The following is a 27,155-nucleotide window of genomic DNA, read 5'->3' on the forward strand; positions in this document are numbered from 1 at the left end:
GTATACGGTCACAGAGCGGAGACTTTTTAATATCCTCTTTCCAGGATGGAAATGTAAAGAGACAGGTGTTGGGTGTAAAAATATGCATGCAACAGGTAGAAATATACATTTTCTGTGGAACACACCCAACCCTTTACACATTGATTAAGTTTGTTTTAAAACTGTTTGTAAATAATGAGCACATAAGGAAACATCCATCCCAGGCAGAAGGAAGGGGAGGGTCAGATGCATTAATGGCACTTCCTTTCTAGGACTCCATGGAGGTATGATCAGGATCTAGGTTGGGGTGAGAGGGGGCAACTTGGGAGGGAGGGAGCTCCCTTCAGTCCTGCAGAGATTCTTTGGGGAAATTATCCAGCCTGGGGCTGCAATATCTGCTGCACGGAGCCCTTTTCATGCGAAGGATCCCTGGTTAAAGAGAACCTCAGGGGCAGCAGCAGCCAGGAATCCCTGGTAGTACAGTCACTGTCAGGGAGGGGAGAGCATTACAGAGGAACAAATCTGGTATGGGGCAGAGATTCATGAGCATCTCTCAGGTTTGTGGGTAGGCTCATTCTGCAGAGGGCAAACCCCACCACGCCAATGGAATAACTAGGGAGTTCTACAAGGGGCTCCTGTTAGAGATTCTCTCCCCTTTAGTCCCCTCCTTTGGGTTTTACCCTGGGGACAAGGTGATCTGATGATTCACTAGCTTCAAGTAAATTATTCTGATACATGAAAATAGCTAAATTCACGCCTAGGGACCAATTCACCCAGGGTTTGTGATAGACTCATAGATTATAAAACCAGAAGGGACAATCATGATAATCTAGTCTGACCTCCTACACTTTGCAGGCCACAGAACCTCACCCATCCGCTCCTCTAGTAGGACTGTAACCTCTAGCTGAATTACTGAAGTCCTCAGATCATGGTTTAAGGACTTCAAGGTACAGAGAATCCACATTTACTCTAGTTCAAGTCAGCAAATGACCTCTGCCCCATGCTGCAGAGGAAGGTGAAAACCCAACAAGATCTTTGCCAGCGTGACTTTTGGAAAAATTCCTTCCTGACCCCAAATATGGTGATCATCTAATATCAAGCCTAAACTTATTGATGGACAGTTTATGCCCATTTGTTCTTGTGCCAACATTGGCCATTAACTTAAATAACTCCTCCCCCTCCCTGGTATCTATTTCCCTGATCTATTTATATAGAGAAATCATATCTCCACTCAGTCTTTTTTAGGTTAGGCTAAACAAGCCAAGCTCCTGGAGTCTCCTCTTATAAGGTTGGTTCCATTCCTTGGCTCATCCTAGCAGCCTTTCTCTGCACCTGTTCCAGATTCAATTCATCTCTCTTAAACATGGAAGACCAGAACTGCACACAGTATTCTAGATGAGGTCTCACCAATGCCTTGTACAATAGTAATAACACTTCCCTGTCACTACAGGGAATACCTTAACAGACGCTCTCAGGTCACATACCTGGCTGACAGCAATTAATCCTGACTCATGATCTGGAGATAGAACTCTCAAATGACATTTGAGAATTCTATCAGGAGATCACGAGTGAAGGCTTAATTTTACTTAGGAATCATGTATCTCTCGATTAATTCGCAAGAGTTGGCATGTCTGCAAACAGGAAGACTGCCTGAGTCACTCAGGGAGTGACGCAGTCAGGGCAATGGGCTTGAGGATAGCCCAACGCTGCTTGTGGAGACAGACTTTGAAAGATGTTTTCCCCTTCAAGGGGAAAACACAGAGCTACCTGGCTGGAAGGTCAAATCACAAAGCAGTTGTACTGTGACTTTGTGAGTGGGAGGAAAGCTGCATTTTGGAAGAGAAAAAAGGGGGTACTGAACCTGTTGGCGCAATCCCAGAATTGCCAGAAGGAGGCGCCACCCAATGGTGAGTAGAGCACCCCATGACACTAAGGCAAAGTGTTCATTTAGATGTTGGGCCATACCTGGATTATCTTTAATCTCCACCCCATCCCTAGTGTCTAGCAGTCCCACTTCTTCTTTCCTTGTTTTCTTTTTATTTAAATGGCTAAAGAACTTTTTACTATTGATCTCTATTACATGGATCTAAATCAGGAGTCAATCCATTTAACCAAAGGGCCAAATTCTGTTCTTAGTTACACTGATATTAAATTTTTTATAAGTTCTATTGAAACCAAGGGAGTTACACTGGCATAAAACCAGAATAATAGAGCAGAATCTAGCCTGTAGAGTTCAGCTGTATATCTAGTCTCCTTTCTGTGTCCTTCTCTGGCACAAAGATTGCTCCTCTTACAAATCATTATATTTGTCCCCTGTTATAACTTATGGGGGCTTGATTAACTGTTGGTTTGGGTTTTTTTTGCTGGCAAGCATTAGCAACATGTACATTTCATTTCTTCTTCATGAATATTGCTTTAATGGGGACCTACAAAAGCTTTGTCCCCTAGCAACAGTTCTCTGCAAGCTCCACTTATAAATCAATGCTAGCTAGACTGAGTGAGTGGAAGGGACTGAGGTATTCAATTCTCTATTGGTCAAACGTATTTTTTTATTATTATTCACTTGATTGTTAATTTTAAAAAAAAACTTTCATTGTCTATTTTTTCTCTTCATCTAATACTGATTCTCTATCAGTGCGCTACAAAAACCTTAACAGTTTTAGAGCTTGAAATGCTCTCTGACATTATATGAATCGGCACAAGCCAAAGCCCAGGGAGACTTAAAGAGGTGGGCATTTCACTAACAACTGAAACAGCATCAAAGCACTGTAAATGTGATCGACAGCTGTCATGTCTGTATAATGCAAATGATGCCATACGATATTGAACTCCAGCTGGTCTATGTCTTTAGGGACTGATTTTGCCCAGCGCGGTTCATTGTGTCTTCTACAGGTATTAGTGTAAACTGTTTTGACCAGCTTCATAAGCCTATGGCCACTCAGAGTAGGGGAGAAACTCATTTTGCCAAATCTTTAGAACTTAAATATGATGGATTCAAATGTTTCATTCATGATGTAAGATTATAACTCATTTCCCCTGACTCCTGGCCCAGTGCTCCTTTCCTTAGGCCAAAGGGTACTTTAACACTCTATACCTGGGGGAGTGCCCTGTAACCCCTATATTCATCACTTGTATATAATTGTGATATTGCACATAAAGCATGCCATGTGAGGTATCATGGGAAAGGGTATGATCTGCTGAAACTACTGTTACATATAAATATGTGTATCATTAGTGCATATGAAGTTATGAGAATTGTGTTGTATGGTTGTCACTAAAATATGCTGTCGACTTGGGAAGTGCCCAGGTACTAGCTCCCCAAAGACAATAACCAGGGGGATAACCAACTCCTGGATGGGCGGGTATTGAACAACCAATAGCCATTGTCCAGCAAGGGAGCTACAATACAATGACTCACCTGCACAAGGCCACACAAGTGGAATTGCTCAACCTTGCCAGGTGGTGACTCAGCAATGCCCATCAGAAATGCCTGGACTTGTGTTCTCCAGGCACGTGGATTAAGGGTATAAAGCAGAACGCAGTGGCCCCATGCTTGGCCTTTTCTCCTCCCACCCACCTACACTGCAAGCAACAAGGACACTCAGAAGACTGATTTCAACAGAGGAGACTGGCCCAGGTTTAAGGGAGAAACCTATATATTAAGGACTGTAAGATCCAGTGGGATGAGAACATTGCTTGCTCTAAATACTGTCTAGTGTGATACGGTTTAGACTGTGAGCTTATATTTTATTTTATTTTGGTAGGCAAAAAGTCAGAGTGGTCATCACTTATAATCAATTAAAATCTATCTTTTGTAGTCAATAAACTTGTTTTACTGTTTATCTTTACCAGTGAGTTTGTCTGAAGTGTTTAGTAAATCTGCTCCAGTTTACAAAGGCTGGTGTATATCCACTTTCCATTGATGAAGTGGTGAACCAATTAATAAACTTGCACTGCTCATTTTGAATAGTACAAAATGGTACATTCCTGAGGTACAGTGCTGGGAGCTGAGGGGATTTGGCTGGTACCTTTCTCTGTGTGATTCATGAGTGGCTCTGGGAGCATTCATGCAATCAAGCTGGATGTGGGGCTCCACATGCTGTTGTGCTGATTGATAACAGCACCTGGAGGGGTTTGCTGCTTGTCACCAACAAAGCATTGTGAGACAGCCCAGACTGGGGAGTTAAGGAGGCATAGCAGTCCTACAGTCCCATGCTGCACCCCAGGGATCCTGTCACAGATACTTTGATAGGGGAAAGCAGGTGCAGGAAGAACAAAATCCATTTTGCCATGTTCTGTTGAGAGCTATAACTCCATATAGTTCTCAGGAAATGATGCAGTAGGCTCAGCAGGGTCTAGACAAATGTGCAGTACAACATGGCTGACTTCCTACTGCACACATGCAAATGATAATTATCTGCAGCTTACAACTGAGACAAATCTGGAATGATTTTCATGAGGACAGTGAAAGGTATCTCTGAACCCAGGACATCCCTCCCCACCCCCACCGACCAAATTTCAAGTTCCGACTCCAACCTCTGAGGCACTAAACCTGTTTTTAAAAATAGCTGGAAAAATATTTTACATCAAAATGATCTATTTTTTCATTGATCTCATTCTCAAAACAGAATGAACCTCTTGGGACCAACCTCTCCAGAAAATCCTAAGAAACACACCAACTTTCAGCCCAAAAGGTTAGTTTTAACAGTAATAAGTAACTCAAGGGAAGAGGTATGGGGAAACTGTTAAGCAACCTTAATAAATATCAAGTATAATTATTTATATATTTGGCTAGAATGCTTTCTGCATCAGTTACCGTATTCTGATCTGTGTTAGCACAGAAGGAACATTTAAGTCATTCACTGGTATTTTTCTTAGAAAATGTGAAAAAATTCCCACAAAGATAGAAGTTTGCCATGAAAGAGAGGCAAAATCCTTTCCCACTTCCAAAAAGGAGCAGGAAATTTCCTTGCACCACAAAGGATTCCATTATTCGTTTGATAATTTGATCTTACCCCCAATGCCAGGCACAAAGTTGATTACCCATTCTGCACGCCCTTCAGCTGTAAATATTTCAAAGCTGACTGTTTTATGTCCCTTCTCCATAACAAAGTTACAATCTGCAGAATGTTTGTAACCTATAGTGCTCGTTGTAAAGATTTAATAGCCTCGGTCCCAGAAAGGAATTGTTCTCAAGAAATAAGCTTTGGTCCGTTATGGCAGATTAGATTTAAATTCAAAGTAAAAAAAATAAGTCTCTAAGCGACACATTCTGTAAAAATAAAAACAAGGGACATGCTAATGGAGTTGGAGTCCTGGTTAATCAAAGCCAAGAAACCAAGTAGAAAATAGCTGACTTCAGTAAGAACTAAATGCAACTATATGAGCAAAATGGATTGGGAGCTAGTGAGCGTGCATCTGAGATGCACTTGATAGTGCTCAGGGTCAGTGAACAAAGACATCTGTAAGCCACCTTTATGCTTTACCCTGTTCCCAGAGCCAGTCAGTGGGTCTGTTCCTGACATAAAGCAGGGCTTTAGGGCTGCTATACTTTGTGGAAGCTGCAAGTGACTTCCAAAGGGCCATTCTGGGCTGCCAGGGAAAACCCTTCCCCCTTGACCATCCTCCATGCATTGAGGAGATGCCACCCTGACAACTCCCCCACACTAGAGGAATCCTCAAAAGGCTATATCCAGAAGTCACTCAAAGATTTGACTCAGCCTGGTGCAGTCCAGTTGCAAATAAATTTGTTATCGTTGTTTTTACAGAAATTCCAGTCAGTCAAAGCTCTCCAGCCAAGGTATCAGTTACCAAGAACTAATGCTCATGGACTGAACCATATCCTGAAGACCTGGCACGATCACCTACAAACTACTGAAATTCCTGGCTTTACTAAGTTTCAGAGTAACAGCCGTGTTAGTCTGTATCCGCAAAAAGAAGAACAGGAGTACTTGTGGCACCTTAGAGACTAACAAATTTATTAGAGCATAAGCTTTCGTGGACTACAGCCCACTTCTTCGGATGCATATAGAATGGAACATATAATGAGGAGATATATATACACACATACAGAGAGCATAAACAGGTGGGAGTTGTCTTACCAACTCTGAGAGGCCAATTAATTAAGAGAAAAAAACTTTTGAAGTGATAATCAAGCTAGCCGAGTACAGACAGTGTGATAAGAAGTGTGAGAGTACTTACAAGGGGAGATAGAGTCAACGTTTGTAATGGCTCAGCCATTCCCAGTCCTTATTCAAACCGGAGTTGATTGTGTCTAGTTTGCATATCAATTCTAGCTCTGCAGTCTCTCTTTGGAGTCTGTTTTTGAAGTTTTTCTGTTGTAATATAGCCACCCGCAGGTCTGTCACTGAATGACCAGACAGGTTAAAGTGTTCTCCCACTGGTTTTTGAGTATTTTGATTCCTGATGTCAGATTTGTGTCCATTAATTCTTTTGCGTAGAGACTGTCCGGTTTGGCCAATGTACATGGCAGAGGGGCATTGCTGGCACATGATGGCATATATCACATTGGTAGATGTGCAGGTGAACGAGCCCCTGATGGTATGGCTGATGTGATTAGGTCCTATGATGATGTCACTTGAATAGAAATGTGGACAGAGTTGGCATCGGGGTTTGTTACAAGGATAACTCCTATGTATCGCATGTTAAGCAATCCTTGCACACAGTGCTTTGAACTTTCTGTGATATAAATTATTTCTTAAGGATTGAAAAGACTCCAGGAAGGTGCAAACTTGATGTGAAATCTATTTGTATTTCCAATATGTCGCTGGTGATTCTGCAGTTCTGGTTGCCCCATCAAAAAAAAAAAAAGAGAGAGAGATTAGAATTTGGAAAGGTACAGAGGAAGATCAACAAAAAGTACTAGGAATATGGGACAGTTTCCATACGAGAGTAAAAAACAAAAAAACTGGGGGACTGGTCAGTTTAGAAAAGCTATGACTAAAGGGGGAAATGACAGAAACCTATATAATTATGAATGTTGTGGAGAAAGTGAACAGGGAAGTCTTAATTAGCCTTTCACATAACACAAGAACTAGGTCACCCCATGAAATTAATAGGCAGCTAGTTTAAAACAAACATAAGGAAGTATTTCTTCACACAACACAGTCAACCTGTGGAACTCATTGCCAGGGGATGTTGTGAAGGCCAGAAGCAAAACTGGGTACAAAAAAGAATGAGGTAAGTTGATGGAGGATAGGTCCATCAAAGCCTATTAACCAAGATGGCCTGGGACACAAACTCATGCTCTGGGTGTTCCTAAACGTCCAACTGCCAAAAGCTGGGACTGGATGAAGCACTTGAAATTGCTCTCCTCTGTTCATTCCCTCTGAAGCATCTGGCACTGACCATTGCCAGAGACATGATACTGGACCAGATGGACCACTGGTCAGACCCAGTATGGCTATTCTTATGTTCCTGTGCAATAGTGTAAAGGGTATGTACATTCACAGACACCTGAAGACAAAATTCTGTTCTCTTACCCCAGAGCAACTATAGTGGGATTGCATCAATTTAAGCAGACAAGTGGTGGAGGGAGAAAACAAAACTTTCATGTGTAGGTGAAAGACCTGTCCTATGGAACAATGGCTTTACACTGGTGCTGCAGCCATCCCTCTCAAGAAAAAGTATGCCCCAGCCCTATATGAGAGAAAGCAGACTCTCAGCATGTAGCCATGCAGTCAAAGCAGCAAAGATCTGCTGGAGAGCTGATTCATAAGGTAAATGATGCAGCTTAGGTCAGGTCCACAAAACCATGGAACACAACTACATGGGAAGTACTGGGTGGAAGGGACAGTACTGCCCATCACTCTACAAAGATTGTTTTATTGTCTAGGATCAGAGCTGAGTTTTCTGTGAACTTCTGACTTATTTGAATGGCTTCTCTTTTATTGCGTTTGCTCTGTATTAGTATTCTAGCAAGTGAGTGTACTGGAGAAGATGTTCAGGGAAACAGCAAATTGTATAAGAATAGTGAGACTATTCCCAGGTTACTGTTAATTATTTGTATTGTGGTAGTGCCTAGAGATCCCAGTCTGGATCAGGCCCCTATTGTACTAGGCACTGTACAAAAATGTATGTGAGACTGTCCCTGTCCTAAAGAGCTTGAAATCTAAGTATAAGGTGAGACAACCAGGAGAGTTAACAACAGATGAGAGACGTGCCGGGTAAGAGTGCTGAGCCCATTTTGAGACCCTGCAAGCTGCCCTCAAGCTCTCACCCATTTCACCTCTTGTGCCCACTGAGGGCATGTCTACACTGTTGGGGGTGTGACTGAGTAGATATACCCAGGCCAGCTTCAATCTAGCTAGTACCACTAAAAATGGCAGTGAAGACACAGCAGTGCAGGCTCTACAAGCCAACTGGAACCTTGAGTATGTACTCATGTGACTGGCTTGCTCCAGGATCCGTGACACCACATCTTCACTGGCACTCGCTTGATTTCAGCTAGTGCAGTTATGTCTACCCGAGCTGCAACCACACGTCCGACTGCACTGTAGAGACACACTCCAGAGTACAAACGTTCTGCTACTGCACAATAAATGCTGCTTCCCATTCTCCCTGCCCCACCCCTATAACCTTAAGGGAACTCAGTGCTTGTAAAAGGTGGGCTTGCTGGTGCCTGAAAGCCATTGTGTGTCCATTCAGCAGCTACCATACAGGCAAAAATGTGCCTCAACCCTTCTTTACAGGGTTTATATTTATATTTTATATATATATTTAGTGTGGAGAAGGTGTTTGAGACTCCAATGTCCTTGGTTTCTCTGCAAACAATAACTCAGTTCCCTAAGCCACCCACTTCTTTGTTTTATTGTATCTGAAAGTGGCAGCTCCTGTTCCACTAATGGCCAGGCAATACGATTTAAAGTTCCATAGATTTAGAGTAGAAAGTTCAAGTAAAGCTCAGACTCCAGGAAATTAGCTGAACCACTGAGATTTTGTTGGAACTGTCTGTAAAGGGCTGGCACTGAGTGGGTCGTGCTCTGCTCAAAGAGCACTAGTTCCTCTGAGGTTGGTTCTTCCTTCAGTGCGCATGCACGAGGCCCTTTGCTGTTAGTAGGGATTACTCACATGCTGTCAGTCTGTTTCGTGTGTGTGTGTGTATAACTCATGTTAACGTTAACAGCTGCACTTGCTATACACCTTATGAGGAGAATAGGCTTCTAAATGCAGCTCCTCCAGGAGTTCTGCAGTAAGTTCCTATCATAAAAAGGTTGGTACTATGGACCAAATGAGACTAGAAATCTACTTGATTGACTTCATTCAGAGCAATAAAGAGAGGGCACAAGCAGAGGCAGCATGTAAGGAGTGTGTATCCTGAAAGCATCACTAGCAGAGGCAAAGCTACGGCAGGCGTAGTGGGAGAGTTGAAGCAGTGGTAAAAGCAACTGGGGAAGCTGGGATTGCAATAGTCTTGGGAAGGGAGGAGCTACCCAACAGAGCAATAAAAACACTTAAGATGGTGTTGCTGTAATGGGCAACACTCCATGGGTTTAATGCCAAGACATGGGTCAGGCCAGTGGCACAGGCATGCTGCTGTGGTGAATTCTGTGCATGTGAGAGTACAGGGCTTTCAGGTTGGTAGAGAGAAAATTGAACAGCATTAATGTTGCTAACAGCAGTTAGTTTACTATAGAATTGACTGCCAGCATTGTCTTTGGTGTGAGATCTAGGGTATCAATTGATCTGGGGTAAGTGACTGGTCTCTTGGGACTGGAAGCAACCTAAATGTGGTGTGATGTTTGGTGTAAGTGACCTTTTATCACAAAGTCCAGTTTGTCTGGGTGGCAATAGAATTTAAAAGGACTGTCTGTGACTCCATGGAAAGACTTATATTGTGATCCAGGAGTTCACATTTGTTAGTGCTTTGGTGAAATCTAATTATAGAACACACACACACAGCTTGTGGTGTCTGTCCTCGTTTTCTGACTGTCTGCCCAGACGTAGGCACAAAGGAGTTTTAAATAAAAAAGTTTCCAATATGTTAATCCTTGATTTATAAATAAGTAGGGGATTTCGTACAGCAGATGAGAATGCAGAAATAGAGTGTGGAGAAAGATAAGGTAGAGCAAAACTAACAGTATCTCCACTGCTTGAACAAACTGGATGTGTATAAGCATTTAAATGCTGGCAAAGACAATTCCATCCTTCACAAATAACATCATTTAGATGCATAGACTTTAAAGCTGGAAGGGACCATCATGATGGTTTGCGCAGAGGGTTGGACTAGATGACCTCCTGAGGTCTCTTTCAACCCTAATCTTCTATAATTCTATGATCATCTAGTCTGACTTTCTGCTCATTGCAGGCCACAGAACCTCATCCATCCCCCTCCTGTAATAGACCCATAACTGGCTGAGTTACTGAAGACCTCAAATTATGGTTTAAAGACTTCAAGTTGCAGAGAATCCACCATTTACACTAATTGAAACCTGCAAGTGACCTGTGCTCCGTGCTGCAGAGGAAGATGGAAAAACCCCAGGATCTGTGCCAATCTGACCTGGGGTAAACTCCTTCCCAACCCCAAATATAGTGCTCAATTAGGCCTTGAGCATGTGGGCAAGACCAACCAGCCAGACACCTGGGAGAGAATTCTCTGAAGTAACTCGGAGCCCTCCCCATCTAGTGTCCCATCACTAGCCATTGGAGATATTTGCTGCTAGCAGCTGCAGATTGGCCACATGCCATTGTAAGCAGCCTCATCACACCATAACCTCCATAAACTTATCAAGCTCAGTCTTGAAGCCAGTTACTCCCCTTGGAAGGCTGTTCCAGAATTTCACTCCTCTGATGGTTAGAAACCTTAATCTAATTTCAAGCCTAAACTTGTTGATGGCCAGTTTATAACCATTTGTTTGTGTCCACATTGGCGCTTAGCTTAAATAACTCCTTTCCCCCCCTGGTATTTATCTCTCTGATGTATTTATAGGTCACCATCATATCTCCCCTCAGCCTGCTTTTGGTTAGGCTAAACAAGCCAAGCTCCTGGAGTCTCCTCTCATAAGGTAGATTTTCCATTCCTCTGATCGTTCTAGTAGTCCTTCTCTGCACCTATTTCAGTATGAATTCATCTTTCTTAAACATGGGAGATCAGAACTGCACACAATATTCCAGATGAGGTCTCACCAGTGCCTTGTATAATGGTACTAACACTTCCCTGTCTCTACTGGAAATACCGCACCTGATGCATCCTAGGACTGCATTAGCCTTTTTCATGACCACATCACATTGGTGGTTCATAGTTATCCTGTGATTAACTAATATATCCAGATCTTTCTTCTCCTCTGTCACTTCCAACTGAAATCCCCAGCTTGTAGAAAACATTCTTGTTGTTACTCCCTAAGTATATGGCCTGGCATTCTGCACTATTACATTTCATCCCATTTCTATTACTCCAGTTTTCATGGTCATCCAGATCATCTTGTCTGATATTCCGGTCCTCCTCCATATTGAAAGGTATTGCCAACTTCATGTCATCCACAAATTTTATTAACACACTCCCAATTTTTGTGTCCAGGTCACTAATATAAATGTTAAATAAGATTGGTCCCAAGACTGATCCCTGAGGATCTCTATTAATAACCTCCCTCCAGCCTGACAGTTCACCTTTCAGTATGACCCATTGTAGTCTCCCCTTTAATCCATCTTTCAATTCTCACATTAATTCCCAGGTCTCTAGGCAAATACAGCAGTTGTTGAAATAAGGGTATATTGAACCAAGAGGGCTTCCCCATAGGTGTTTAATATCGTGATTACAAAGTAGAATTTAGGGTAGTTGTTTGCTGAGTATTGACAATGTGCTTGGTAGTGTAGAGAAAAGGAAGAGGAAAATGGGGCAGGGATCAAAGAACTTACAAACTGAACAGACAATTCAGCCACACAAAGGGTATTGGAGTAACACTGCAGGGCTTCAAGGAAGATATGGGTTTTGATGAGAGAGTTAAAAGGAGAGTGTGGATGCCAGCAGCACTAGGATAAGACATGAGTGGTTTACCAACATACATCTTCCCCTTTTTCCCTGTGCTCTTCTGTCTTGGCTCAAAGATTGGTCTGATGGTTCTAATAATGCATTATATTTACCGTATATACTCGATCATAAGCCGATTCGTTTATAAGCCGACCCCTGCAAGATGGATAAGTAAAAATGGAAAATTTTTATAACCCGTTCATACGCTGACCCTATAATTCAGGGGTCAGCAAACTTCGGTTCCCAGGCCATCAGGATAAGCCGCTGGTGGGCCGAGATGGTTTGTTTACCTCGAGCATCCGCAGGCACGGAGGTAAACCTAAGTAAACAAAGTGTCCCAGCACGCTAGCTGCTTACCCTGACGGGCTGGGACAGCAACTGGTGGGGAAATTTTTGGGGGGAGAAGCTGGGAGTCAGGGGAGTAACCCCTGTGACCACCCCCCACATGACCCCACCCCTAGCCTGGGACCCCCACACTCTCCCCATCCCATCCCTTCCCACCTTATCTGGGGAGGATGTCTCTGACCTGGCTGGAGCTGATCCGGCAGGCTGGGCAGTGCGGCCGCAGCCTGCTCCAGTGGGCCAGACCAGGCAGCACGGCCGCAGCATGTTCCAGCGGGCTGGGCCGGGTGAAATGGCCACCCCGTGCTCCGGCGCCTGGGTGGCTCGGCCACAGCCTGCTCTGGGGGACAGGGCCAAGCGACACGGCTGCAGCCTGCCAGCCCCGGAGCTGCAGCTGCTTTGGAGGCTTGGGGGAGAGCAGCGTGGCCAGAAGTGGAGAGACTCTGGCCCCGCTTCTTCCCTTCTGGCTCTGCTGCCTCTCCTTGCTCCCTCTGTTGGGGGGAGGGGCTGTGTCCCACCTCTCCCTCTCTATACCCGTTCATAAGCCGACTCCCGTCTCTGGTGCTTCCCTTTTTTACTAAAAAAATTCGGCTTATGAACGAGTATATATGGTACTAAGTTTCCCCACGGAGTGAAAGTTACACTGTACCAGAAATTTGAGAGCATGTTGCAAGTATTTATTCAGCCTCCCAGCATATCTGTGAATTAAGCAATATTTACATCTGGGGCAGTAAATGGGATTTCGCTACAAAAGACATTTTTGATTGGTCCTATATTACTGTTCTGTATAAATTCCCTTCTCTCTCCCGCTCTCACCACGCACATGCACTTCCCTGCTGTGGGAGCTGAGCACGGATATATAGTCACCATGTGCTCCTACAGATTGCTCGAGAATGGGCTGGTCTCATTCTGGCCCATGTTGCCAGATTGTGCCCTGTGACTCTCTTCCCATACAGAGGGCAGGGGTCATCTGCCTAAAGAGCATTTTACTCTTCTCTTTTCCCAGAGCCCATGGAAGTCTCCTGGTGGGGCCTAGCAATCTGGTGGGAAGAGGGATGGAGCTGGGCAAAGGGAATGTGCCTGAGACTTCATAAAACACCAAGCTGAGCTGGCTTCTTGCTGTGGAACAGGCTTTCAAGGGGCAGGAGCATGAGGTAGAGTGAGTGAAAACCATGAGTTTCAGAGGCCAAAATCCCCTTGTTCCTGCCACGGAGAAGGCAATCCCCACCCCCGATGGAAACGTTCAAAGGAAACTTTTAAAAGTATAAGAGATCAAATTAACTTTTATTTCATTAGCCTACCTGAAGTAATACTGCTCAATTATTGCAAAAGCCTTTGGTATCTTACATAAGCATAAATAAAAGCTCAAGCTGCTGCTGCGGCTTGAGCAAAGGGAATAGAATTATTTTTCTCTTTACCTCAAATAAACCCTTGGCTTGATCTTTCTGAGCACGTAGGTAACCTGGAAAGCCATTTCAGTATTCAATGGTGCCCTCTGCTGGAAAGAAGAACAAATCAACAGGTTCAGCAATCCTGATTCTGCAGTTCTCACTCCAGCAAAACTCCCATTGACTTCAAGTTGGTGTTTTGCCTGAGTGCAGACTGCAGCATTGGCACCTGAGGGGTCTAGTTACTATGCGTTCATGGTTCTTCTTACAAGAAACAGCTGTTAGGTTTGTTTAGCATATGTCTGGAATAATCAGGACAGTTAAAACGATTGAATTTCAGTTCATTGATTAAAGGCATCAGATCATGGCTGCACTGATCACTGAAGTCTCACGCTTTATTTTAATATCAGATTAATTCTGAAAAGATTAGTTGCAACAAAAAGGGATTGAACGTAACTGAATGCTACTTGTTAGTGGTTTAAGTATGAAACATTTAGATATACGTTGATCACATAGCAATTTGTTTTAAGAATTAATCTGCATTTCAAGTGAGAGAAATATTTTGCTTTTTTGCAACGGTCATTGGGGTCACTGGGAGAAATTCATCCTTGATGGAATTCCATTTAATTCAGTGGAGTGACACCAGAATGGATTTGATCTGATATGCTTAATATCTATTAAACTGAAACTAGTACAAATAAACTGAGTTTACATGAATTGTAAATCACTTTGCATACTCAGATGATTCTATGGTGCATTTTAGGCCCCAATCCTGCAAAGGAATTCCACTGGGGCAGATCCCTGTGCCTGCTCAGAGCCCACTGACTTCCATGCAGCTCTACTTGTTCACAGGGAGTTTGCCCACATGGAGCATTCACTGCAGGATCAAGGCCTTAGATTGTAAACTCTTTGCAGTAATGAAGGTGTCTTACTCCATATGTAAAAAGTGCTGTGTTAATTTAGTGTGCAATACAAATCATTAATGACAGCAGCACCAAAACAAGGAAATTGAAAGTAAATTCATCTTCACAAATGTGTTAAGTATTGTGAGAAGGGAAAAGACAGGAAAAAAATCACCAATATTTCTTTGGTTGTGAGCTTGATGGATGCTGTGTTCAATATTCTTGTGTGAGCATCAGTGTATACGGTACATCCCCCAACTTGCTTCAGAAACAGCTTGTATATATTGTATGAGGCAGACTGCAATTCTAATGCTCAAGTGCTGGTGCGAAAGGTACATTTTCATATGTCACTCGTAGGATTGTTTTCTCACAGTATTTTTCAGATTTTGTGGCTGACATGAAACAGTTAACTTTTTAAATGGCCTAGAGAAGGAAACCAAGCAATGACTTTCTCCACTATCCTTCATTTTAAGACTGTAATTTACTATTGTAAGTGGTCTGCAAATTGGTGAGTGACCGAGAAATGGGATCAACGGTCTCCACCCACCACCTCCCAACTACACAGGCTGTATTTGATCTCCATGCCTCCCACATTGCCCTGGTAAATAGAAATTGAGATCATTTTATTGATTAAATACAGTGGAGCTAGAGCTGGGAGTGCTGCTGTACCCGTTGGCTTGAAGTAGTAATATCCCAAATACATGGCTTACATGGTTTCCATCATCAGCACTCCCACTGAAAATTGTTCCAGCACACCTAATTAAATATTTCTTATCTTTCCCTCTTGTTCTCCCATTCCCAGTTCAGACAACAAAGGAAATCTGTGTTAAAATGGCTGCATTGTAGATTCACCCCATGTTTGGTAGTGTGCTGTTATTCTGTAAAACAAAAGAGGAAACAGATGTCCTATGCTGTTGGAGTGCATCAGACAATGGAGAAGAATGGGGGTATTGGCAAAGAAGGCTTCTTGTAGTCAAACCGTGTCCTTGTCCGTACCTTTAAAGCCCTTGTCACTTACATTGAAGGAGCTCTACAGAAACCATTTTTGAGTCTTTGTTGTTCAGTTTGGACAGACTAAGCAGCTAAGTGGCAGTTCAGGGGATTACTCCTCTTTCTTACCTGGATACAGGGGTGAAAGTAACTTAAAGGATTTACCGGTACGCCGGAGTCCTGAGCCGGGGCATGTCCTCAACCGGAAGAGGCGGGGTCTTTCCAGATTTAAAAGCCCTGGGGCTCCGGCTGTGGCTGGGAGCCACAGGGCCTTTAAATCACCTTGGCGCTACCAGCTGCAGAGGCGGCTAGGAGCCCCAGAGCTCAGTGGTGCTTTAAAGGGCCCAGGGCTCCCCGCAGTGGCAAGAGCCCTGGGCCCTTTAAATCCCCCACGCGGAAGCGGGTCCAGTCCAGCACGGCGTACTGGCTCTTGCCAGTACGCCGTACTGGACCGTACCGGCTTACTTGCACCTCTGCCTTGATACCTTTCCGGGCTGTTGATTTATTTTAGACTCTATTTGTAAATGTCTCTCAAATTGAGCTGCCTTTTCTACACCTTTTACAACTCACTCTTCTCTCCCTAAAATTAGGTGTACTGACAAGCAAACATCACACAGAAAGGAAGCGCAAATTGCCACACCTGGTCTTAATCCAACATGGAATGTAACACATGGTAGCTATCCTGTCACCAGCTATCATCACTATAGCAATAAGATGTATTATGGGAGAAAACAAGGCATGATCTGTAGAGACAGATGGAGGACAGAAATTCCATTTCTCAAGGGTCTTGAGATTTTGAAATTTTGGCTTTTTCAAGTCTCCACAAAGGAAAATTCCAAAAATCTTTTTTCACTTCTGACCAACCAACATATTTCAATTTTGGCTTTATACAATTTTCTGTTACAATATAGTACAAAATAAAATAATTCAAAACAAAGTGATTTCAAAACTAAAAACTGAAACCTTTCATTCTGAAAATGTTGTAATGAGACTTTTGATATTTGTCAACTTTTTTCAGTTTTTTTCTGAAACAAAATTTTGGCAAAACTGATTTTTATTTTTTCACGAAACATTTTGATTTTACTGGAACTGCATTTTCTAATGGAAAATGGTGTGAAAGGGCAATATCCTCGACAAAACCTTACTGAATTAATTATAAGTACCGTAGGAAAAAATGCAACAGTTTATATATTGTGGGATTGTATGTAACATCTCTAGGGAGGAGATCTGACTAACGCAAACTTTGGAAAGTGTTAGGAGTTTCAAATGACTATTTGAATCAATGTGAACTTTTAAAGTTAAGTGGGTTTCCCGGGAAATCTCTAGGCAGAGTTATATGCAAATGTAAACCCTCTGGTTATGCAAGAATTCAGCTCTTGGAGCTTTGCTCTCAGGGGACCTTTTGTCTGCTGACCACCTGTTACATGAGAGCGGACCAAAGACCCAAACTGTATAAAGAAAAGACTCTTTGTACATGCCTGGACCATGATGGGAAAATACAAGTGCAGTTGCACTGACCAGTGACAAATGATTCCGTCAATGTTGTTTGTTCGCCCGCCTCTAACGATCTTACTACAACAGAAAATGGGAGCATCACCTTGTGCCTTGACTTAGTCTTTGCACATATAAAAGACTCGATTCTGCCACCCCCACTGACATCAAGCACTTCCTTAGTCATGTGACCAGTGCCATTGATTCCACTGGGGCTACTGGGCATGAGCTTGGGCAGAGATCAGCAACCTTTGGCGTGCGACCCGTCAGGGAAATCTGCTGGCGGGCTAGGCCAGTTTGTTTACCTGCAGCATCTGCAGGTTCGGCCAATCGCAGCTCCCACTGGCTGCCGTTCGCCGTTCCTGGCCAATGGGGGCTGCGGGAAGCAGCAGCCAGCACATCCAGATCCCTGAGCTGGGGCAACAGAATTAGTCCAAAACTGAATGCTTTATGTCTAAAATGATTATCAAAACTATTTCACTTTAATAACAAGAGAAAACCACCGTTGGATAGACTAATATTCCGCATATATTAAAATCCCCCATTACTGTCACATGGGGTACTAGAATAATGCATTCCTGATCCTGAAAACCTCCATTTGATACTTCTATTTAAGAGAGATTTTTAAGGAAAGTAATTAAGCCAAAGCTGTCAGCCTCTCTTCTCATGGCGGCTTTGCAGCAGGGATTTTTGATACAAGAACAGTAGGGCTGCAAATTAGCTTGTCTTTCATTGTGATAATCTCAAAATCAATTACATAAGTGTATTGAATAAACAAGTCAAACACTTCTTTTATAGTGAATCCAGTTTTCATGAAAGGCACTGGGCTGATAATTCTGGGGATGGATGTCCTTGATTTCCCGTAAAGCAAGTACAGCCTAGGCCAAAGGAACAACTTCCCCTTATAAAACACAAAACAGCTTTTACATCCATTCTATGCTCGAAAGTGCTGTTCCTGCAAAGTGTACAGCTGGCCAAGACATACTTCCCCCCCCCCCTTAAAAGTTTCAAGTTTTTGTTAAAAATTATTTAAAAAATAAGGAAATTTTCTATGAAAATGTCTGTCTAGTCAAATTTTATTTATTTTCATATATGTATGTTTATATAGCACTCTTCCTCTGTAGATCGCAAAGTGCTTTACAAAGGAGGTCAGTATGATTATCCCCATTTTACAGATGGAGGAAACTGAGACACAAAGGTGAAGTCACCCAGCAGACTAGCGGCAGAGCCAGCAATAGAAGTCTGGCCTCCTGAGTCCCAATCCACTGCTCTGGGCACTACCTGACAAAACCATCTTTTGTTCAAAAAAAGTATCAGTGGAAAATTTCCCACTAGGTTTAGCAATGAGCTCCAAGCAGACAGACTCTTTGTTCATGCAGAGCCCCACGGAAGTGTAATAGAAGTCTTCATGGGCCCAGGAATGGGCCAATATGGAGCTCCATTTCCAGATCAGGGCTTAAAATGGCCTATGATGTCTTTCTTATCTAGATTGCCCCTTCCCAAGAAACCATATGTGGGAGAAAAACTTTGAGTTTTCCCCACAACATGTATTGGGGGGGAGGTTGGTGTTTACCACTCATGCTGCTCCTGCCCTGGGGGCAGGAAGTAAGGTTCTGCTTCCTTTGTAATACTGGTGTGGCAAACAAGAGTTGAAGGAAGAGACTGAACTTTATTTCAGTCTCTTGACCTGGATCAGGACTAGTGAACTTAGGGTACCTGTCAAACACACTTCTCAAGACCCGAACAGATCCTGGATTAAGTGACTATATGTTTTAACAGGACAGTCCTATATTTTCATATGATGTCCTAGGAATTTCTTTGAGAATGCCAGATATGTCCTGATTGCTCATTTAATCAAACAAAACAGTTTATAGTTATAAAAAAAATCTTCAAGACATATCATTATAGTGAGTAAAATTTGCCCTGTTCCCCAGGAAACAACAGTTCAGTGAAACAAGTGTTCAGCATGCTGAATAGTGTCTGGAAGGAATAGAAGTCAAATGAGTGTAAAGCCTATAAATAATGTTCTTTTGCTTAATGTGATATTTGTTCAAGGTTCCATGACACAGTTCATTCAGAACACTAAATTACTCGAAACAGTCCTCCACTCTTAGCCGTATGCCATATTGCTACTGAGGCTAGGTCTACACTACGGGGGGGGGAGGGGGAGGGAAGGGAGGGTTGACCTAAGATATGCAACTTCAGCTACGTGAATAGCATAGCTGAAGTTGCGTATTTTAGGTCGACTTACCTGGCTCTGAGGATGGCGGTGAGTCGACCGCTGCCATGCCGCCGTCAACTCCGCTTCCGCCTCTTGCCGCGGTGGATTTCCAGAGTCAACGGCAGAGCCATCGGGGATCGATTTTATCGCGTCTTCACTAGACGCAATAAGTCGATCCCCAATAGATCGATTGCTACCCGCCGATCCAGCGGGTAGTGAAGACGTGCCCTTGGTCTGAAACTGGTATTTGCGACACTAGAACATTTTTTTAACGTGCCCTTTTGTAGGAATATTTGGGGGCTCTAAAAAAAAAAGTCACCGCAAAAGCATCCTGGAGTTTTACTCTGAAAATATGAATAGTGGTAGCAAATATGGTCTCCAATGATATTTGGGAGATAAGTGCTACCTGCACAGAGACTCTGCTTCATCACTTATGGTACGTCTACATTGCAATCGGAGGTGTGATTGCAGCATGTGTAGACACACCCAAACGAGCTTTGATCTAGTTATCTCGGGTACCATTTGCAGTGAAGCATGGTATTACTGGCTAGCCACTCAGCTAAGTACCCAGGGTCCTGGGCAGATTTGTACAGCCCACACTGAAGCCTGTGCTGCTGAAGTTTCACTATTGTTAGTATTTGCACTGGCTAGATTAAAGCTGGCTCAGGAATGTCTACACATGCTGCAGTCACATCACTGATTGCAGTGCCGATGTAACTCTTGGGAGCCTCTTCTCCCCTCTGTCTCCCAGGCAACTTGACTTAAATGGAGTGAGATCTGCTCCTGGAATTTGCCTGCTGAATTCAGATTGGGGGAAGAGGGGGCTGATCAGATGCTTAATCATTATGTGAAGACAACCTGTTATCCTTAAAGTTTTCACTCCAAAGCACTCAAAAGAGTAAATACTGTTCCTCCCCAATCACTTGGTTAAATATTCCCCCTCTCAAATCCCTTTGCTTTCTGTGTTCTCCTGTGTAGCAGAGGCAGAAAGTTTTGTGTAATTTTGTGAATGTAAACACATTGGTTGCCATGGGAGCAGGAGCAGAGCTATGATTACTGCCTACAGCTGCCACATTTGCCAGGAGCCCAATTACCTTACCTGGTTGCTTGAATTCAAGGCAGAATGGACACAATGTGCATTGTTAAAGCAAGTTCTTGCTTCCATTTGAAATTGGAAGGCTGGTCAGGCAGGTCTGTGATCTACAGTGTGCAGCAGTTCATCTCATATTGGGTATTATAATTCCATGTGTTATATAAGGCAAGGTTGACTGAAAGAGGAGAAAGCAAAAGGGAGAGAGAAAGCAAATCTGGGTATAGAATACTATATATAAATAAAAGGCATGTGGCAAAATATGGGTTGTATCAGGGCCTGGAATCTCTGGGACTTAGACCCAGATCGTCAATGGTGTTTAGGAGTCTAACTCCCATTGAAATCAAGTTTTGGTTTTGGTTATGGCTCTAGTTCACTAAAGTATTCTATCACAGGCTTAAGTAATTTGCTGAGTAGGGAAAGACCTACACATGAGCTTATAATTAAACATCTGCTAAAGTCCTATTAAAATTAAACACATGTGCTTTGCTGAATTGGGGCCTTAACGTGAACATACACCTCAAGATGCCAAGGACATCTTAGATACCAAAAAAACTAAAGATGAGCATTAATGTACTTAATTGATCAAGTACATAAAGGCTGTAATTTTTTAAATCTAGTGTAGTTAAATGATTACTCCCTCTTTTGAAACCCCTGCTGGCCAATCAGATTACAAAATGCACTAAATAAGGTGAAAATATATTTATTTTAAAAACAGGTAGGGAGCTAAATTTGGATAGAACAAGATGAAGCTGAGCTGTGGGCCTGCACTATGTGACATTGCCTTCTATAGACTACTCTTCTAGCCCCAGATTTTCAAAAGATATTTAGCTGTCTAAAAATACAGATAGGCACCTATTACAATTTACAAAACTGCCTAAAGGAGTTAGGCAGCTGTTAGGATTTTTTAGAAACACCTAAGCAGGTTAGGTGCTTAGCTCCCATTGAAATCAATGGCAGTTTGGTGCTTTAGATCTAGTGGCCAGTTTTAGGTTAGGCACATAAAGATGCAGATAGGCAATCAGCTACAAGTCATAAGCGGCTATAAAGCTTTAGTACAGTCAGTATGTAAAACATATTGCTGATATAACTTGTATCTCCTTGTGCAAGGAAATGAGCTCTAATGTTAGTAGGGCTAGAGGTCCATTAAGTTATATACAATGTGATTAATCCCTTACCTTTTTATGATCAGTTAATATAATTCAACATATAAATGATGTATTTTAAAGAACACCATTTAGCTTTTATTGTACTTCTCATTACAGAATATTCACAGGAGATTAGAAAACAAACTTCAGAAAGGAGGTAGGAAACTCCCCAGACACCTTGTCTTCTAATTGAATTAATCTCTGAGGTACAGCGCATAGATAATTATTTTAGTGTGGGATGTGATGGATTAATCTGGTGAGATAGATCAAACACAGTTTGTCTTTCCTAATTACATTAGCAGACAGGAACTAGAATGAGTTATTAAAATGTATTTGGGAAAGCTCTTTGAGTAGCAAAAGGATAGTGTGAAGATACAGGTAATTGATAAAGCTGTGCAGAAGACATTGTGCGTCCATTATAGTTTGAGGCGCTATAATGTTTTACTGAAATGGGCATTGATTGGTTAAAGCACCTGGATTCTGGCCTCAGTCTTATCTGTCTGCAGTAAGCTTTGGCTTTTCTGCTAGTGGTTCATTCTTTGGGAAGGGTAGAGGAAGTAGAAGTGTCTGCCCACACCAATCCAAGTTCAAGACTGGCGCCTAAAAAACTGGCACCTAAGATACTGGGGCAGTGAATGTGAGCTGGGCTATTAACTTCTGCAAGTTTTCTGTTTTTAATATAATATCTATTCATTTCCTCATTTTTGCTTAGTTTTTACAATAAATTGCTGCAAGGTTATGAACAGTCTAGTAACAGGGTCACATTCACTGTTACTGGGTTCTGTGCGCATTCGGGGTTTGAAATACATTTCATGAATCTATTTTTATTTATCTTCTGACACTTTGGGTTTGCCAGTCCTACTATATGTTATTTGGGGGTAGGCGATGCAAAGTCAAACTGGTGCATTACCTCCACCCCTGGGGCAGCTGTCATGTGGCTGATGCAGTTGAATCCAGGTTGAGTTTGCTACCTAGTATTATAAAAAAATTAATAAAAAAAAAAACGCTCCACTGGAGGAAGAAGCAGCATTAAAAATGTATTGATGCAAGATGTCCATGCCCTTAAAATGTTTGTTATGAAACTCAACCCTCAATTGAGACTCTTTAAGTCAGTGGTCCCCAACCTTTTCCATGGGGTGGGCGCCGGACGACTAGACACCGAGGACTGTGGCCGCTTGACAAGCAGCCGCCAAAATGTCAAGAGGCTTCGCCACCAAAATGCCGCCATGAAACAGCGTCATCGGCGGCATTTCAGCGGTGGCGCTTCTTGACGTTGCCACTTCTCGGCGGCATTTCGGCAGCTGCTTGTCCAGCGGCCAGTAGGCAAGTACACATGGATGCCCCAGGGGGAGCCATGGCGCCCGCGGGCACCGCGTTGGGGACCCCTGCTTTAAGTCATAGAAACCTATCCCTGGAAGCTATCACTTTTTAAAACCCACCCTTGATCAATTGTTCATGTAAACTTGGCCCCAAACAGGACATGAAAGAACTTTTTCATCCTCGTGAGTCAGGAAGAATGCTTTTTTCTCTCTGAGTTACTGAATCTTTTTTCTCCCTACATGTAAAGAACAGTGAGACAGACTCATAGCTGGTGTATACTGGCATTACCTCCATTGATTCCAATGGAGCTATACCAATGGACACATGCTGAGATGTAGTATGAATGGCAGGAACTCCGAGTAATTCAGCTTGTCTAGCTGCTGAACACCAGTTACAGCTGGAAATACTCAAGTTCACACAATGAACCTAAGTAGGTTTGTCATGCAGCATGATCATGGGCTTCAGCCCATACTTGTGAAAGTTCAACATTGTGATGGGCTGAGGGTTGTTAACATAGTTGTGAACTAATGAGCTTAATTTCCCCACCAGCATCCCTCAAGAACAGACCTGTCCATTCATGAGAACCCCTGTGGGACACCTAGGTGAGGACTCCTGACCTGACATTTAAGGTCCATCAGTGGGGGTAAGAAAGGGCCTCTTGTTGGAGGTACTCCTTAGTAGCTCAAAATCACTGAACTATATGTGAACATGCAATGGTTGATTCACTTCCAATCTCTGTGACCCAAATGGCAAGGTTCCGTTGGCAAATGGTGTTTATTGCCTCCACTATAAACATTCCCCTTTAAGTATCAGGGGGTAGCCGTGTTAGTCGTTATCCACAAAAACAACAAGGAGTCCGGTGGCACCTTAAAGACTAACAGATTTATTTGGGCATAAGCTTTGGTGGGTAAAAAACCACTTCTTCAGATGCATCTGAAGAAAGCTTATGCCCAAATAAATCTGTTAGTCTTTAAGGTGCCACCGGACTCCTTGTTGTTTTTATTCCCCCTTAATTATTTTTCAGCACTCTTGCTTTTAGAGAGTTCACCTTCAGAAATATTTAGTTTTTTCCCCACACTGCTTTGCATGATTTTTTCCCTGGTATTGCATCTTAAAGCATAGGTGAATAGTGACAGATGTGCTGTACCATTTTGCAAATTCTTGGGTACCTTCCCATTGCCTTGGGAGTTGGAACAGCTGGTGCATGGCCTTAGATTAGATGGGAACACTGTCACCTCCTATGGATCTACCCTCACTTCTGCAAGCCTCTTTTATATACTATAGGACTTTAGTCATGGCTATGGATTGACATCTATCATCATAATAATTAATATCTAGCTCTCATATAGCGCTTTTCATCAGTTGAATAGCACACTATTTTTTTATTGCATTGTTTGGTTCATTCCCCTTTTCTATTGCTGAAGACTTCAGGACATTTTGATTACCTGACCATTCAGGATTACTTTGAGAACATTTGCCCACCATGTATTATTTAAATCAGGCACTATGCAACCAGCTGGCCTATCATCAAAATAATCATGTATAATATGTTACATTGTCTAGTCATTTGTTATTCTACACCTCTGATTACACATTCAGTCTGTTCAGTTGTGACTATTTATTATGTCTCTTTCCTTTGATCATTTAAAATCTTCTGAGATGCAGCCCGTAAAAAGAGGGGTGGGGGCAAGAAGTGACCATCATTCTAATAAAACTTAGAATGAGCCTGCATACCAAAAAGGAGCAAAATAGGGCATTTACCCTCCACAGGGCTTCCAGCGGTATCTCCTTCCATCTCATCGCCTGATGAGACTTCATATTGTGTTGATTACAGCCAAAGGGAAAATTGCTCAAATTATTTAATCATATGCACACAGTGTGTGCTCCTGCTCACTTATTTAAAGTGAAATCAACTTTTTTCCCCAGTCAGCTGATATTTACTGTGCTGATTTTCCTTTATGGTAACTGCGGCAACCTAACAATAGAAAAAGAGACAGAACATTAAAAAATCATTTAATTCCCTTGAAGCAGTCCAAGGCATCTAGTTACCACATCATTGTGGTGTCTTCGTCTGAAAAAACTGTAACCTCTTACTAAAGTCAGCCACCATAATAGTTTAATTAGTCAATAACCCTGACATACACATTTCCTCTCTCTCTGTTTTCCCCCCCACCATTTCTCCTACATAGCAGCAGTTTTGTCTCTTGTGTAGTAGAGGTACACTGTATATAGGTACTTGTCCAGAGACAGAGGGTGATCTCATGGTTAAGGCACTAGCCTGGGACTTGTATCTGGGTTGAATTTCCAGCTCCACCACAGACTTCCTGTGGGTCCTTGGGAAAGTCACTTAAGGCCAGATTTACAAAGATATTTCAACACCTACAGATGCACGTAGATGCCTGAAAGGATTTTCTACAGCTCCTAAATGAGCTAGATGCTTAACTCCTATTGACTTTTCCTGAATGCAATGCCCACTGAAGTCAAAGGAAAACCTCTCGCTGTCTTCAGTGACTTTTGGATCTGATTCTGTATCTCTGTGCCTCATTTACCATCTGTAAAATGAGTCCAATAATACCTCCTTCCTCCCACACTTTGTCTTCTCACTTTAGATTGTAAAATCTTTGGAGCAGGTGCTGTTCTGCTATGTGTTCGTACATCACTTAGCACAATGGGCTGATCTTAGTTGAGGCCTTTAAGGGTACGTCTATACTGCAATAAAAGACCCATGGCACGGTCCTGGCTGATCCAGGTCAGCTGACTCCGCTTCATGGGACTTTGCGCAGCAGGGCTAATTGCAGTGTAGATGTTTGGGCTCATGCTGAAGTCTAGGTTCTGAAACCCTGTGGGGGTGGGGAGGTGAGTCTCAGGATATGTCTACACTGCAATTAGACACTCGTGCAGTCCGAATCAATTGACCTGGGCTCTGAGACTCAGCACCGTGAGTTTTGTATTACCGTGTACACGCACCCTAAGTTCTACTGTTATACAACTAAAAAGTAATTGTTATCCATACACAATGTATTTTTAAATTATCTCAAATTCCTATTAACATCAATGGTAATTGCATGGGAGTGTCAAGAGGGAAATGGTCCATGAAATTACACTCTGTAATTCACAGTAGAGGAAATGAGCCCCTTGTATGGTATAATTGTAAGGATTCATATTTGGCCAGAAGCAGGAATTTAAGATCTCGTGGCTCAGATCTCATCTGCTAGATACTAACCGCTATTTATTTAGTATGAATGACTGAGTCAGCTCTTACTGCCATATCCTCATTTAATTAGAAAGATCCCTTCAAACTGTATGTGTTGACTTTTCTGAATTATGCTTTTTCTTGACAGATGGCTTACACTTTCCAGTCTGACAATGCACTGGCACACAGACAAACAGTTCTGGACCCAGTTTCTCTCAAATTTCACTGATTTAATACTATAAAAGATTTGATAAGGCTGCCTACATTATTGATATAGGAAACCATTTGTCACCAGTTTAGTAAATATTGAACTGCATGATTAGTGACAAATTAAGTATAAATTGGCAACACTTAAATGCAAAAAGCCTGACTAGCGCAAAAGATTAGCCATGACTATACAGATAAGTAAATAATACTCTGTACATATCGTTACAGCCTGTACCCTTATGTTCACCCTTTTTATGAGACTATGATAAATTTTGTACAAAGTATATGTAGTGAGGTATCATTTTTAAAACTCATAATCTGCTGAACATTATTGTCTTGGTAAAATGTGTTGCAACATTGTATGTAAAGTTATAAAATTCTACTGTATAAGACATGTTCCAAATCTTGGGAAACAGCTTCAAACCAGTTCCCCAGAGACAAAACGCTAACCAACACCTCAGCCAGCTGTCAATATAATCAAATGGACTTTTACCTGGTTAAGTTGCAGTTCTTTGACTGGAAGAAGGGTGTGAATGAGAAATTTACATCTTGGCAATGGAACAGCTGGAGGTTCCCATGCAAACAGACTTTCTATCTCCTTAACCTTAGCTGGAGATGATTTTCAAAGAGGAAAATAACTATAAGTGAGAACAGAGGACACAAATTTCTCCCTTCATCTCTATTAATGGCATCAACAACACTTGAAAGACAAAGGAATCATCGTTGGTCTGGGGAAAGATCCTGGCTGGAAGATTCAGTCAGTAAGACTGCTAGAATATATGGTGAGGGAGATTTCACTTTGAATTCATTTAGCTTGTTAAATTAGGTATTAGTTTGTGTTTTACCTTTTTATTTCTCTGTAACCAATTCTGACTTGTATGTCTCATTACTTGCAATT

At 42.4% G+C, this 27,155-nt stretch overlaps 1 long non-coding RNA gene across 2 annotated transcripts; it reads left to right on the forward strand.

Annotated features, from left to right (window-relative positions):
- The first annotated feature begins 1,700 nt into the window (after nucleotides 1-1,700).
- Nucleotides 1,701-27,136, forward strand: LOC128840379 (uncharacterized). 2 transcript variants are annotated; one of them, XR_008445641.1, is made up of 5 exons: nucleotides 1,701-1,886; nucleotides 4,608-4,673; nucleotides 5,748-6,064; nucleotides 23,407-23,500; nucleotides 26,199-27,136. It is a non-coding gene; the product is annotated as an uncharacterized LOC128840379 (long non-coding RNA). The 2 variants fall into 2 exon arrangements; XR_008445640.1 differs by lacking the exons at nucleotides 23,407-23,500; nucleotides 26,199-27,136 and having other exon boundaries at nucleotides 5,748-7,243.
- Nucleotides 27,137-27,155: the final 19 nt, after the last annotated feature.

This window comes from Malaclemys terrapin, chromosome 1, assembly GCF_027887155.1.
Source record: "Malaclemys terrapin pileata isolate rMalTer1 chromosome 1, rMalTer1.hap1, whole genome shotgun sequence".
Lineage (NCBI taxonomy): Eukaryota > Metazoa > Chordata > Testudines > Emydidae > Malaclemys > Malaclemys terrapin.